Source organism: Artemia franciscana, chromosome 1 (genome assembly GCF_032884065.1).
Source record: "Artemia franciscana chromosome 1, ASM3288406v1, whole genome shotgun sequence".
Taxonomy (NCBI): Eukaryota; Metazoa; Arthropoda; class Branchiopoda; order Anostraca; family Artemiidae; genus Artemia; species Artemia franciscana.
In genome coordinates this window covers 49,161,167-49,176,620 of record NC_088863.1, presented here as the reverse complement: position 1 = coordinate 49,176,620, position 15,454 = coordinate 49,161,167, and positions in this window count along the sequence as shown.

Genomic DNA, 15,454 nt, shown 5'->3' with positions numbered 1-15,454 from the left:
GAAACTCTAAAAAAGGAATTTTGATACCAGTAGATATCTCAAAAGAATTGACTTACTATGCTTATTCCAAATATACAAGTTTAGTCTTACGCATCAAAAGCTACGAGCTTGAGATAATTTGTCTGGTTTTCAAAAAAAAGCGGAAAACCCCCTAGAAGTCATAGACTTTTAATGAAAAACACATCATCAGATTCAGCGTATCAAAGAACCCTACTGTAGAGGTTTCAAGCTCATATCTGCAAAAATGTAGAATTTTGTAATTTTTTTCAGAAGAAAGATCACGGATGCGTGTTGATTTTTTGTTCCAGGGGTGATTGTGTCGACTCAGTTTACCTAGAACGTCGGGAGGTGGTTCATTCTAGTTCTAGTGCCCTTTTTGACTGACCGAAAACTTGGAGGGCAGCTAGAACCCCTCCCACGTCACTTTTTTCCCAAAATCGTCCGATCAAAATTTTAAGACAGCTTTTTTAAGCATAGTTGACGCGACCAATAACTATATCTTTGGACATAAAATGACCCCCTAAAGCCCCTGGAGAAAAAAGCCCTTTTAAGTTATAAAATTTGCCCATTGCTTCATTTTTAATTGGGAAGTATGCACATATTTCTCGGTTGGGAGGGGTAGACGAATTTTCTGCTTGGAGAATTTCCTATGGAGTGGGAAGATTCCAGGGGGGTGAACTTTTCAGGGGAAATTTTACACGGAGTGAATTTGCCAGAATTCCTATATGAAATTTCTTTGTAAGCCTTGCATTCTCTTTACCGATTCAATTTTACGTGTGGAGATGTTAAGGATAATTGTTCGGGGTAAATTTTCACCAGAATTTTATTGTCCAGAGAATATTTCCCTTGGGAGGGGGGTTTTTCCGTGGAGTTGAAGAGCGATCTGAAATTAAAAAAAACAAGTTGTTTCAACTGGAATTAAAGAGCAGAATTAACACTTAAAACGAGCAAAAATTATTATGTATATGAGGGGGGCTGCCCCCTCCTCAATACGTCACTCTTTACACTAAAGTTAAAATTTTGTCCCAGTTCTTTAAAAGCGACTCTTGAAACACTAGGGTTGTTTAATTAGAAAAATAAGTATCTTTTTTTAAGTGCAAAAAACTTTTGCGTGAAGAGCGAAGTGTTGAGGAGGGGGCGACCCCCATCATATGTAATAATTTCTGTTCATTTTAGGTTTTAATGTTGCTTCTTATTTTCAGTTGAAAAAACTTGTTTTTTTTTTTTATTTCATGAAGCTTAGAGACTAACATTCTTCTAAAGGAAATGAAAAAAGTATGTCAACTAAAGTAAAGGTATATAAAAAATGAAAAAACGTAATAATAATTAGAAAAATGCACAACACAATAGCCCACTTACAAAACTAAGATATAAACTCCCAGCATTCAGTTCTGTTGAGCAATGCCGAAGCGTGGAACGGATATTTCTTAACAATATCGACAGTTTTGAATTTGGTTATCAAAAACCAAAATATTTAATGCCTTTAGATTCAGTGTTTTTAAAAAGTAACTGTTAAATCTTTTTCGAAGTGACAACTAGATAAATACAATCACTCTCGTAAAAAAAAATGATAATAAAACACAAAAAGTGTCCGTTGAGGGGGAAAAATTCCCAGCATTCCGTTCAGGGAAAACATTTCTGATTATAGTGGCTTCATGTATCAGCTCTTGGGTAATCTTCCAATGCGAGCAAAAGTTGACGGCATATTGTTACCGAAGTTGACACTTATTCAGTTGTTTTCCTTGCGTTTTCTATAATTATAGAACTTTGTTTTGTACTAATAACTACAGTTATTACTAAGAAACAAATAAATATTTAGGATTACCTAAAAAACTTATTCTTTGCATGAATGTTATCAATAGTTAGGCTCTTCTGCCTTCGTTATTGACAAGGATTGTTATTTACTTACCATTCGTTAAAATGAAGAATTTGAATTTTTTGTTACTCCAACCAAATTATTTAGAAAAATGTTTGCGGAACACTCGAAAGGGGTCACTCGGTCACAAATTAGAACTTTTGTTTTCTTTATTAATTGTCAAAACCTTTTGGCAGGTCGCCAGCAATGGGACAACACACTTTTTTCCATGGTTTTCCCCTATTCTACTCTCTTTCCTTTGGTTTCCTTATAATTACTTTATAGTCACAAATTTCCAGGACCCCCCTGCCGGCACCTATGGTACTTACTGAATCCTCTTAACTTCATCGATTGATATTCGTAGTTTCTTTTTATCAGTCACAAGGTATTTCAAACTTTTCCTCTAATCTTTCTTCGTTGGCATATTTTGTAAAGATACCCATTGTTCTGTTACTTGCGTACCAATACATTGACTTCAAACTACTCCGATGTTTTTCTTAGCTTTGCGTAAAGCCGCCTTATGGTCAAACAAATATGTCTATTGATTTTTTTTTTATAGTATATATAACAGCTTTTACTGCCAATTTTTTTCTTTTACCGTGGACACTTTACAGACAGAGTTCTTCCAGAAGCTGCGTCGCAAATATTACAAGGATTGTAGTGTTGAAAAACCCCTCAAGATCATATTGAAAGAGAAAGAAGTATTTCTTTTGAGCCGCTGAAAAAAATCCCAGTGCAACATATTTTTCTAGTCTCAACTGATTTCAAACATGCCCAGTCTTTTTGCATGGTTGCCAACTACTGACGTCCAAAATGAGTGCAACAGTGCCAAAAAAAGAGTGAGTTTTGCTCAAAACGAGTGCAAGTAAAAAAATTTGCATGTCGATGGTTGCCGGTGCTTGCGCATTACCTCTGAAGTATAAAATAGTGCATTTCAAACGAAAAGTTTGCAAGTTGGTAGCCCCATTCCTATGGTTGATTACACTTCTGACAAAGTTGCCAACTACTGACGTTGAAAGTGAATGAAAACTAACACCCAAAAAGAGTTATTTCACTCTTCCAGATCCCATCTTAGGTAAAAAAAAAGAAAAAGAGTGCATTTCATACGAACAGTGTGCGAGTTGGCAATCCCGGTATTGGGAACCAATCAAACAGTTCGTGGTAATGAACTGTAGTAAGGAGCGACGCGGCTCAATAGTAACCAAAAATCTAGAAAATGGAATTCTTTAGAAACCAATAGCTACATCAAAAGAATCACGTTTTAATTCTGATTTTAAATATACAAGTTTCATCAAGTTTAGTCTTACCCGTCAAGAGTTACGAGCCTGAGAATATTTGCGTTATTTTAGAAAATAGGGGAAAAAACCCCCTAAAATTCATAGAACCTTAACAAAAATCACGCTATCAGATTCAGCGTATCAGAGAACCCTACTGTAGAAGTTTCAAGCTCCTATCTACAAAAATGTGGAGTTTTGTATTTTTTGCCAGAAGGCAGATCACGGATGCGTGTTTATTTGTTCTTTTTTTTCCCAGGGGTGATCGTATCGACCCAGTTGTCCTAGAATTTGGCGAGAGGGCTCATTCTAACGGGAATGAAAAGTGCTAGGTCCCTTTTTAAGTGACCAAAAAAATTGAAGGGCACCTAGGCCCCCTCCCACGCCAATTATTTTCCCAAAGTCAACGGATCAAAATTTTGAGATAGCCATTTTATTCAGTGTATTCGGTAAACCTTATAACTATGTCTTTGGGGAAGACTTACTCCCCCACAGTCCCCGTGGGAGGGGCAACAAGTTACAGACTTTGAACAGCGCTTACATATAGTCATGGTTATTGGGAAGTGTACTGGCGTTTTCAGAAGGATTTTTTGGTTAGGGGAGGGGTTGAGAAGAGGGGGATATGCTGGGAAAGCTTTGCATCGAGGAATTTGTCATGGGGGAAGAAAATTTCCATGAAGGGAGTGCGGAATTTACTAGTATTATGTAAAAAAAAAGCAATGAAAAAATAAATATGAATTTTTTTCAGCTGGAAGTAAGGAGCAGCATTAAAACTTAAAACGAACAGAAATTACTACCCATATGAGGGGCTCACCTCCTCCTAATACCTCGCTCTTTACGCTAAGTATTTTTAGTAACTTCAACTATTTATTCTACGGCTTTTGTGATTGAGGGGTCATTTTTAATGAATTCGGACAAAATTTAAGCTTTAGTGTAAAGAGCGAGGTATTGACGAGGGGGCGAACCCCCTCATATATGTAATAAAAACATGAGAATACATAAGTTCTTTACGTAAGCTAATTTATAAGTTACACATATCTTTTACTAATAAAAAGATTCGTAAAAAATTAAAAGTTCTAGTTGCCTTTTTAATTAACCAAAAAATCGGAGGGCAACTAGGCTTCCTCCCCCGCTCTTTTTTCTCAAAATCATTCAATCAAAATTATGAGAAAGCCATTTAGCCAAAAAAAATAATAAATATGCGAATTTCGTTATAATTATTCCTCTGTGGAGAGCCAAAATCAAAACATGCATTGATTCAAAAACGTTCAGAAATTAAACAAAAAAACAAGTTTTTTTTTTACTGAGAGTAAGGAGCAACATTAAAACTTAAAACGAACAGAAATTACTTCGTATATGAAAGGGGCTGCTTCCTCATCAACGCCCCGCTCTTTACGCTAATGTTGTTTACTGTTTTAAAAAGAAGAGTTGAGAGAAAGAGACAAACTTCTGCGTAAAGAGCGGGGCGTTGATGAGGAAGCAGCCCCTTTCATATACGAAGTAATTTCTGTTCGTTTTAAGTTTTAATGTTGCTCCTTACAATCAGTTAAAAAAAAACTTTTTTTTTATTTAATTACAAAAAATACAGCTTCTTATTTATGATCCGTCTCCTAGTTACGCCTAATATGGTATATTCACATGTTTCACACCTTCGATGACCTCCTGCTCAAATCACCGTGTCAGATAAAAAGATGCTGGAGTTCATGTAGGCTTTTCAAACTTTGCTCTACTTTACAGTTTTCCCATCTGTTGGTACAAAGTGTGCTACAAAACGGAATTTTTTGAAGAAAAAAGAAGCATTTTTTTAGCAACACAAAAATTATCCATAATTATCCGAGACGTGGAACCTAACCTGGATCATTTCAACAATTACATAAAAAAAAACAACAGACAAGTATTTTTTTTGTGAAGTGGAAAGGGGGATTTGTTTCTCGCTGGGTGTGTGGTTGACTCAAAAATTACAAAGATTGCCCGGTGGGTCAACAAAATTGAACTTTTTGTTTGAGTGGGTGGTGGATAGGGATCCTAGAAAGAGGACAGAATCTTTTTTTGCCCGATCAGCTTGGAGCTTACAGCCACAGCCCCTTCCCAAAAAAATAAAATGGGACCCAAAAAAGTATCAATAAATATTTTTTTTCATGATTGGATCGAAACTTATATGATTAAGTCCTTAGATTAAGGAGACCACGATGTAGAAGGAAAAACAGAAAAAAGACGTTTTTTGAAAAAAACATTTTGTCAAAAATAGTATTTCTTTTATATTACCAATTACAGTATCAAATCCACTATGCTACCACAGGCTTCAAAGAAAAGCCGAAAGATTTTGTATGTGTTTGATTATATAGAAAAAGCTCAAAGAAAAAAAGGAAGAAGACTGAGAGTAGAGCTGAACGAATATATGTAAACAACAGCGAAAAATACAATAAAAGACACAAGGATGTAATAAAATCTAAAGTTGCGGTTCGGCTAGATTGAAAGCGTAGCCGAGCTATCAACTGTATTTTAGGCTAACAGCTGATGTATCATTGCATCATAGAAGCTGAAGGACACTACTTAAAAGAAGTTGCTAGATTAAAAGCAGATTTATTCTGACACCATTACTAAATTGAGATATTATCTTCAAAATAGGGATACACTACAGAGACTAGATAATTTTTCTATGAGCAAAAATATCAACTGGTCATCCTGTTTCATGAGCAGAGGCAACGCTCTTGTCTTGCCTTAGTAAAGAACCATATGTCTTCAGTTTATTGATCCTTCGTTTCTCTCTCTTTTTCCCCCGGCCTTTCTGTTTAGAAGATGGGGTTTGTTAGAACTTAGACGGTGTTCATTTTAATGGAAATAGGAAGTTTTAATAGCCTTCTTAAGAATCAAAAGTTAATGAAGGGCATTCAGTCACCCTCTTGTACCTTTTTTGCTTAGGGTTCTTAAATCTCATAATATCATATCAAATTTTTTAGAGCACAATGTTCTTCAAAATAATAGGAAAATTCAATAGACATAGACTTGGCGACGACAGAACTATCACAGTCCCTGTGACAAGGTCCGTAAGCAATAGAATTTACCAATTGAAAGGTTATAAAGGGCTTGGAAACGGGCCAAAGAAATTTTTGTCCGTAATTAGTTGAAGCTTTCTGCCGTACGTCCTTCAACCAAGAGGTTTATTCATCATTACCACATAGTAGCTTTAACTCATATTTTCCATATCTTATGAAGAGTCGTGCAACCATTGCACTGTGGTGAGTATTGGTAGCTACCATCTTAGGATACAATATTAAGTTTGATCTCTGGGGTCGACCCTGGGTTGACAGTGAAAACTGGTCACTAATTTTGACAAATCTAGCCTTTACTTTTTTTCTGGTTCAATGAGTAGATACTGTCTAGAAAAGTTGTATTTTAGCTCGTCTTTTTAGAGCATCGTCTATTTGAGGAGCGAATCCCGTTAAAGATATAACATGCCTTAAATACAATTTGCACTGGCTATTGGATGTTAAAAAAAGAGATGGCATTCAGTTTTACAAGTAAGATTAGTATAAAGTTCGAATTTGAACTGTTAGAATAAAATGAGAATACATTAATATTTCATAGGGCAGCGACACCGCGTACTTTATTATGAAGCCCTGCACTGCGTTGCAGCGCTTCCTGTAGAAAAGTTTCATGTGGCTTAAGTGTATTATTGTTGATTTTTTTTCTTTCTTTTTTTACATGGCCTTTATCATTGCCTTTTTTTACTTGGCCACTTTGTATAGAAAATTTGGTCGTAAAATCTTTAGATTTTGCGAGGGTTGATTCGATTAGAAATACAAATTTCTGGTACCCTTTCTAATAGTCAATAGTATTTGGAGAGCAATGAGCACCCCACAGCTCCCCAAGGCATTCCAACAAATTTTTTAGGAGTCGTTAATTTTTTCCAGAAGTCAGAAGATTCCATAAACATGCCTTAAAGGCTGACATTACTCCCCAGTGTAGGGGGCAAGGGTCCTAAATTATGAAAATTACAGATTGTTTACATATGTGTCCAGTCACTCACAACTTTTCACTCACAATTTTCCAAATTAAATGAGCCACAAGCTTCGTTGTGAGAGATGACTAGGGGCCCAGAAACAAGGCAAAAAACTTTGTCTGTGACGGACTTGAAACTTACAGTCGTAAGGCTTTGGGACAAGAGAAACCTAATGTAAAAAAAAGGTATTTCAAAGCACTGGTAAAAAAAAAATTAGGGATCATTAGCTATGCCAGCATTTCCAAAATATCACTAATAATTTGAAATTCCCGGTGTAGCCTTTAGATTTTTTACCTGGAAATCACAGGACTCCACCGAGTTTTCCATTTATCAACAGTGTCTAGAAAATGACTTGGGGGATCAGGCTGAGACTCAAGGAGTTTCGAAGAGGAAAGGAGTCAGCGGATCTCAAATTATCACTTTGGGAGGACAGCCATACCAATATACAAAAAATAGTTGAAATAGTATATCTTCAAAAGCTCGACAGAGGATTAGATGATGAAGTTTAAAATATTTAGGTATTATTGAGAATAGAAAGAAGGGGAGAGTAAGGGGAATTCTAATGTTATATGAGGGAGGGTGAGGTGGTCAATAGCTTATATCAGTGTATCACCAAAAAGTTTTTACACTCTAAGCTCCAATGGGAGTTGTGATCTACGCACATTTACGTAGCAAACAATGGTGTCATTGAGAGGGGAGGGGCAAGGAAGGGGGAGGTAGTTTCCCCACAAATAATTTGATGAAAAAAAGATAATTTATTAAATGGTTTTAAAACTGTTTCTCGTTTTAAGTGTAAAATTTGCTTTTTACTTTGAGCAGATAATTTTAGTTAAATTAATCCATACTCGTTTTTAACATAAGGAAGACGAGAAAAGTAGGGGTCCATTACACTTCATAAGATGTTCCACATTATTTTTTTTTCCAGATATACTGCATCTGAAACCTTATCATCAAGTAAAAAAGTGAGCCTAATTAGTGGCAAAATTGAAAAATGTTCTATGCTTTCTGTTTGACCACGTTTACTCAGGTCAATTTTCCCCATGATGTACAGGGTGCTTTTAATTCCTAAAATATATGAATCCAAGATTAGATTTGTTCGTTCTAAAACTTTCAAAAGTAAAAATTAATACACCCTCTACATCTGCAAATAGGACAGAAATGGAATCAATGAAGAATAAGAATGTAGATACACAGTGAATATAATTTCCTGAATGAAAGAGAAATAATTGAAAAAGAAAATAAGACGTCGTGTTTTTTATAATGATATTCGTACTATAACTAAATATATTAAATAAGTTGTAGTTTGGTCATGGATTTGGACAAAGGGAGATCTGCTACAGGAATCATTTAATTGTTGTAATTGTAATTTTCAGTATTTAACTGAAAATTAACATAGCTCAAAATTCTCTTATTTTTAATTGAAATGCCTAATAAGCGCTGATAGCGTGCTATTCCTTACATATTGGATTCACATAGCAACTCATAAATATTGAACTGTATTTTCCATGCTGACTTTTTGCTATTTTCGATTTTCTAAATATTTCGTTTAACCAGCTCCAAAATGCATAAATATGCTAAGAATTATGACTGAAATTAGTTGCATTTCGAACAATAACAGCGCTAATTTTGGGTCATTTATCTTTGCATCAGCATGCTGCACAAAATGTCTGCTGAGAATAGAATAAAGTGAATTTAAACAACATATCTTTATGTTGGGATTTATGTTGGGGCATAAGTGGTACCAATCCCTTTCTATTTTTATATTGATATCAGTTTTATCATGCAGCATTGGAAGACCGATCTTTGCTTTTGAAGGGAGTTAAATACGCAAAAACGATATTCAGTGTAACCCCCACCCCGGAAATGTACACCCCCTTCCCTATAATCTTATCCCTTTGGTTTTAACACAAAAGTGAGCAGCAAATTTAAAGCTTAGAACTATCGTAAATTAGCTTACATTAGATGCCAACCCGTTGACAATAATGAACGGCAAGCAAAACAAACAAGCGACTCCTTTCGTTAAAGACTAAGACTGAAAAAGCTAACATTTGGTAAGGAAATATCGAACAGTTCGTGGTAACGAACTATGAGTAAGGAGTGATCTGGATGATTGTGTAAATAGGTCAATGCTCTAGTTTAGTATAGGCAATCTTTAGCGCCGAAATAAGGAAGTTCCTTTCGGGCCCATCTTTAGCATACAACTATCACGCATGCTTGTTTATTCTTTTCCCAGGGGTGAATGTATCGACCCATTGACCCTAGAATATTGCAAGAGTGCTCCTTAGAAATGGAAATTAAAAGTGTCAGTGCCCTTTTATGTGACCAAATAAATTGGAGGGCAACTATGCCCCCTCTCGTCCTCATTGTTCTACCAAAGTCATCCGACAAAAATTTTGAGATAGCTATTTTGTTCATGATAGTCAAAAAATCTTATAACAATGTCTTTAAGATTACTTAATCCCCCACAGTCCCTGGGGGAAGGGCTGAAAGTTCTGAATTTTTCCCATTGTTTACATATAGTATTAGTTATTGCAATTGCGATTTTTCTGGTAGGGGGGGGGGTGATTTGTACGATCTTTCCATGGTATTTTCCATGAAGAGGGCGCTGGATTTACGAGTATTATTTAAGAAACAATGAGAAATTAAATATAAAAAACAAGTTTTTATTTGAAATTAAGGAGCAGCGTTAAAACTTAAAACGAACAGAAATTATTACATATTTGAGGGGGTTCGCCTCCTCGTCAATACCTCGTTCTTTACGCTAAAGTTTTTTTTTAGTATTTTTAAAAGAGCTATTTATTCTAATTAAACGGCTTTTGTGATTCAGGGGTCATTGTTAGATAATTGGAACGAAGTTTAGTATTACGCATCAAAACTTACAAGCCTGAGAAAATTTGCCTTATTTTCGAAAAAAGGGGGAAACACCCCCTAAAAGTCATAAAGTCTTAATGAAAATCAACCCATCAGATTCAGTGTATCAGAGAACCTTTGGAGAATCTTTCCATAGATGAAAGATTCATAGGAGAAGGGAATTTTTCATAAAGGGAGTGCCAGATTTTCCAGTATTATTTGAAAAACAATCAGAAATTAAATATAGAAAAACTAGTTTTTTTTAACTGAAAGTAAGAAGCAATATTAGAACGTACAACGAAAAGAAATTATTAAGTATATGAGGGGGTTCATCCCCTCATAAATACCTCGCTCTTTTCGCTAAAGTTTTTTCAGAAGAGCTATTTATTTTAATTAAACGGCTTTTGTGATTCAGGGATCATTCTTAAGGAAATTGGAACAAAATTCAAACTGTATTATAAAGAGCGAGATATCGACGAGGGGATGAAACCCCTAATGTGCATAGTAATTTCTTTTCGTTTTAAGTGTTAATGTTGCTCCTTACTTTCAATTGAAAAAAATTGTTTTTTTAATATTTAATTTGCGAAAAAAGAACCCAACTTTTATGCTAATGCTTCCCTTGCAAGATTGGTGCAAATCTGAATTGATCAAATCCTCTTGAAATCCATAGTCTTGGAGATAATTCAGTGTTCTAACTAAAATCAAGTCTTCGGTACCTGGGTCTGTTGTCTTCAGGACGGAGAACGTAGGCTACAGCTCTTGTTCACGTAAAACATCGTTCTGACATTTTTCGTTTTTAATTCTCCGAGAAATGTAAGCTGAACCGACAGTTTTGGAAATTAGATCGGAGCTTTCAGATTCAAACCAGGATTTTCGTTGAATTTTGATTTTCGATCCTAAATAAACATGTTTTTTTCTCTCTCTGCTATTTCTTAATATTTTCTCTTTTTATCCGGGTCACTGATAAAATGAAATTGGTACACTAATTTTAGACTATAGGTTTATATGTTTATGGGTTATCAAACATTTCATAATAACGAACTGTAAGTAAGAGTGACTCGGCCCAAAAGTAACCAAAACTCTAAATATTTATTCTTGATAGCAAGAGCGAGGGATTGCGGAGGGGACAACCCCTTTCATACACGGATTAATTTCTGTTCGTTTTAAGTTTTAATGTCGCTCCTTACTTGCAGTTCAAAAAATTGTTTTTATTTAATTACTAATAAAAACTTTCGTAAGAAATTTAAAGCTCTAGTTGCCTTTTTAAGTAACCAAAAATTTGAGGGCAACTATTGCTCCTCCCCCGCTCCTCTTTTTCTTAAAATCGTTCGATCAAAACTATGAGAAAGCCATTTAGCCTAAAAAATAAATATGCAAATTTCATTTTAGTTATTCATCTGTGGAGAGCCAAAATCAAAACATGCATTAAATCAAAAACATTCAGAAATTAAATTAAAAAACATTTTTTTTTTAACTGAAAGTAAGGAGCGACATTAAAACTTAAAACGAACAGAAATTACTCCGTATATGAAAGGGGATGTTCCCTTCTCAACGCCTCGCTCTTTACGCCCAAGTTTTTTGCTGTTTTTAAAAGTAGATTTGAGAGAAAGAGTCAAACTTTAGCGCAAAGAGCGGGGCGTTGAGGATGGAACAGCCCCTTTCATGTACGGAGTAATTTCTGTTAGTTTTAGGTTTTAACGTCGCGCCTTACTTTCAGTAAAAATTTTTTTTTTATTTAACATCAAAAGAATCGGCTTCTTTTTTGCTGCTTCCAAATATTTAAAATTCCTTAAGTTTCCTTTTCACCATCAAAAGCAACCAGCCTGAGAAAATCTGCCTGATTTTTGCTAAAGGGAAAAACACTTCCAAAAATTCAAGATATTTTAATAAAATCGTCAGGTTCACCGTATCAGTAAAGAGGTTCCTAACTCATATCTTCAAAAATATAGATTTTTTTTTGCCAGAAATAAAATCACGGAAGCGTGTTTATTTTCCTGTTTGTTTCAGGGGTCATCGTATCGAACCAATGGTCATAGAAGATCGGGATAAGGGTTGTTTCAACTAAATTAAGAGTTTTAGTATGTTTTTAAGCGACCAAAAAGATTGGATGATAGCTAGCTCCCCTTCCATGCCGTCTTTCCCCAGTCATTCTATCAAAGTCTTAAGATCGCTATTTTGCTGGAAATGTTTTGGTGCAGTCATTTGGGGGAGATATTTAGCGGGATGAGAATTTTTTTGGGGATTTTTCCATGGAGGGGTGGGGGTGTTACCATGGGATAAATTCTCAATAGAGAATTTTAATCGGGATAAATTTTATATTTGGGAGGGGAGGTCCAGAAACTTTTCCACGGAGGGAATATCTTTGGCATGATTTTAGAAATAGGGATAGATGGTATCCTAGCCTAGGTAATTTTGGTGTAGGAAAAGAAAACAGTAATGGCTATAGGCTTTTGCAATTTTGTAGGTATAACAACCTAGTTATAATCAATACGGTGTTTGGTCACAAAATGACCCATAAGTTGACATGGTATTCACGTGATGGTAAGACAGCAAACCTTATTGATTATGTTATTGTAAACAGAAGACTAGCAGGATCAATACAAGATACTAGGGTGTATAGGAGTGCCGTTATTGATGTTAAAAGTAAAGATCACCATCTAGTAGTGTCTAAGGTTAATTTAAAGCTGAAATTTCGGAAGAGTAACTCCCTCCCGGAAAGTTATGATGTTGGTAGACTTCAGGATGAAAATTTGAGAAAAAAATTCCAGGAACAGTTGAGTACTGGACTTGAGGGTTTAAAATTTGACAATGTGGAAGATGGATGGAATAATTTCAGAAAAACAATTTGTAAAGTTGCTGATGGTGTCCTAGGGAAGAGTGCTAAGACAGCAACTAGGAATATTAGTGAAAAAGCTTTAGGTTTAATAGAGAGTAGAAGGGGTTTGTATAAGAATTATCTGAGCGATAGGTCGTATGAAAACAAAAGGAATGTAAAGAAAGTGGAGAAAGCATTAAAATATGAACTAAGGAGATGTGAAATGGAGGCGATGGATAAAATTGCTGAGGATCTGGAAGATGCGGCTAGACGGCATAATAGTAAAATATTATACTGGCATGTTAATAAATTGAAAGGGAGTAGCCGATCCGGACTAGTCCCAGTTAAAGATAGAAATGGAGCCACAATTAGTGATAAGGAAAAAGTTAAAGAAAGATGGGTGGAGCATTTTGAGAATGTGCTGAACCGGGATACAGTTGCAGGAAAAGATATAGATGAAAATGAAAAAGTTTGTGATACCTTGGATGTGAAGGAGGGTTTGTTTAGTGAGGAAGAATTAGCGACAGTACTAGAAGGATTAAAAAATAATAAGGCCCCAGGTGCTGATAGTATGATTAATGAGTTCCTTAAATATGGTGGCTCTGAGGTTAGGAATAAGCTACTGAAGATTATGAACATGATTTTTGAAAAAGGGGAAGTACCCAATGATTTTAGGAAAACCTTAATTAAACCACTGTATAAGAAAGGTGACAAGAGTGAATGTCGTAATTATCGAGGCATTAGTCTGGTCTCTGTAGGTAGCAAATTACTGAGTAATATGATACTATTTAGACTGAGACGTGCTGTAGACAAAGTTTTAAGGGAAGAACAATGCGGTTTTAGAAAAGGTAGAGGATGTGTCGACCATGTTTTCACTCTTAGGTTAATAATTGAGAAGTCCCTTCGTTGTCAAACACCTTTGGTCCTTAGTTTTATCGATTATGAGCAAGCTTTCGATTCTGTTGATAGAACAGCGTTAACAAAGGTCTTATCGTTATAGGGTATACCAGAAAAATACATTAAAGTGATTTGCGCTATGTACGAGAATAATACTGCTGCGGTTAAGGTAGGAAATGAGGTTAGCAACTGGTTTTGTATTAAATCAGGAGTTAAGCAGGGTTGTGTTCTATCCCCCTTTATATGGATCATTTTGATGTACTTCGTCTTAAGGAGCACAGGAAAGGCAATTGGAGACCATGGAATCAAATGGGGAGGAAGAACGCTCCTGGACTTAGATTATGCTGATGATTTAAGCATATTAGATGAAAGTGTGAGCAAAATGAATGAATTTTTAGAGGTTTTACGAGTTCAGGGTGCTAAAATAGGCTTGAAAATTAATGTTAAGAAGACTAAGTCACTAAGGCTAGGAATAAGTTAAGATGAACAGGTGACCTTAGGTAACGAAAAGATTGATCAGGTTGGGAGCTTCAGTTACCTTGGTAGTATTATTAGTAAAGATGGTGGGAGCAGTGAAGATGTCAAAAGTAGAATAGCTAAAGCTCAGGGTGTTTTTTCACAGTTAAAAAAAGTTTGGAAGAATAGAAAGATAAGCCTACAAACCAAGATTAGAATATTGGAAGCTACAGTGATGACAGTGGTCAAATATGGCTCTGAAGCATGGACACTCCGAAAAGCAGATGAAAATTTACTAGATGTTTTCCAGAGAAATTGCCTACGGATTGTTCTGGATACCCGGCTGACTGACCGTATTTCAAACAGTAGGTTGTACGAAAAGTGTGGTTCAATCCCGCTTTCTGGGGCTATAATGAAAGAAAGGTTGAGATGGCTAGGCCACGTTCTACGGATGAAGGATGACAGATTACCGAAGATTGTCCTTTTTGGCCAACCGTCTGGGGCTAAACGGAAAGCAGGTCGTCCTTGTCTGGGTTGGGAGGATGTCATAAATAAGGATTTAAAGGAAATGGGAACTTCCTGGGAGGGTGTAAAGAGGGAGGCTTTAAATAGATTAGGTTGGAGGAGGAGCGTGCGTAGCTGTGTTGGCCTCAGGCGGCTTGGTGCTGCAGTGAGTTATTAGTAGTAGTAGTAGTAGTAGAGATCAAATTAAAAAAAAATTCCAAATGAAAGTAAAGATAATTTTCCTGGTGGTTTTTCCGGGAAGTTTTTAGAATAAGAATTTGTGTCTGTTTTCAAATAAGAATTTACTGTTAAGATTAATTGAATGAAATAATAGTTTCTATTCTTACATCAGCTTTTAAAATATGTAATTTTTTCACAAACCAAGTTTTTAAAGCCTATTTTGAAACTTCTGGTTACTATGGGCCTTGATTAGCTCTTTTCTTCATTGTAGCTATCACAGCAGCCATGATTCCATTTTTTTGCCTACGTTTACCTGAGGTCCTCTAATCAGAGCATTAAAAAAAAACAAGTTTGAAACTGGAGGTATGGAGCATTATTAGAACGAAAAAAACTATTACAAATACAAGGGGGACTATCCCTCCTCAATACCTCGGTCTTCAAGCTAAAGTTTTTTAGTTTTTAAAAAAAGTTTCTTATTGCAATTAAACATCTCTTGTTTTTCAAGAACTGCCCTTAAAGAATTGGGACAAAAAATCAAACTTTAATGCAGAAGGGGAGCTTTCAAAGAATGGGCTACCCTTCTCGTATATGGAATAATTTATATTCGTTTTACTTACTTT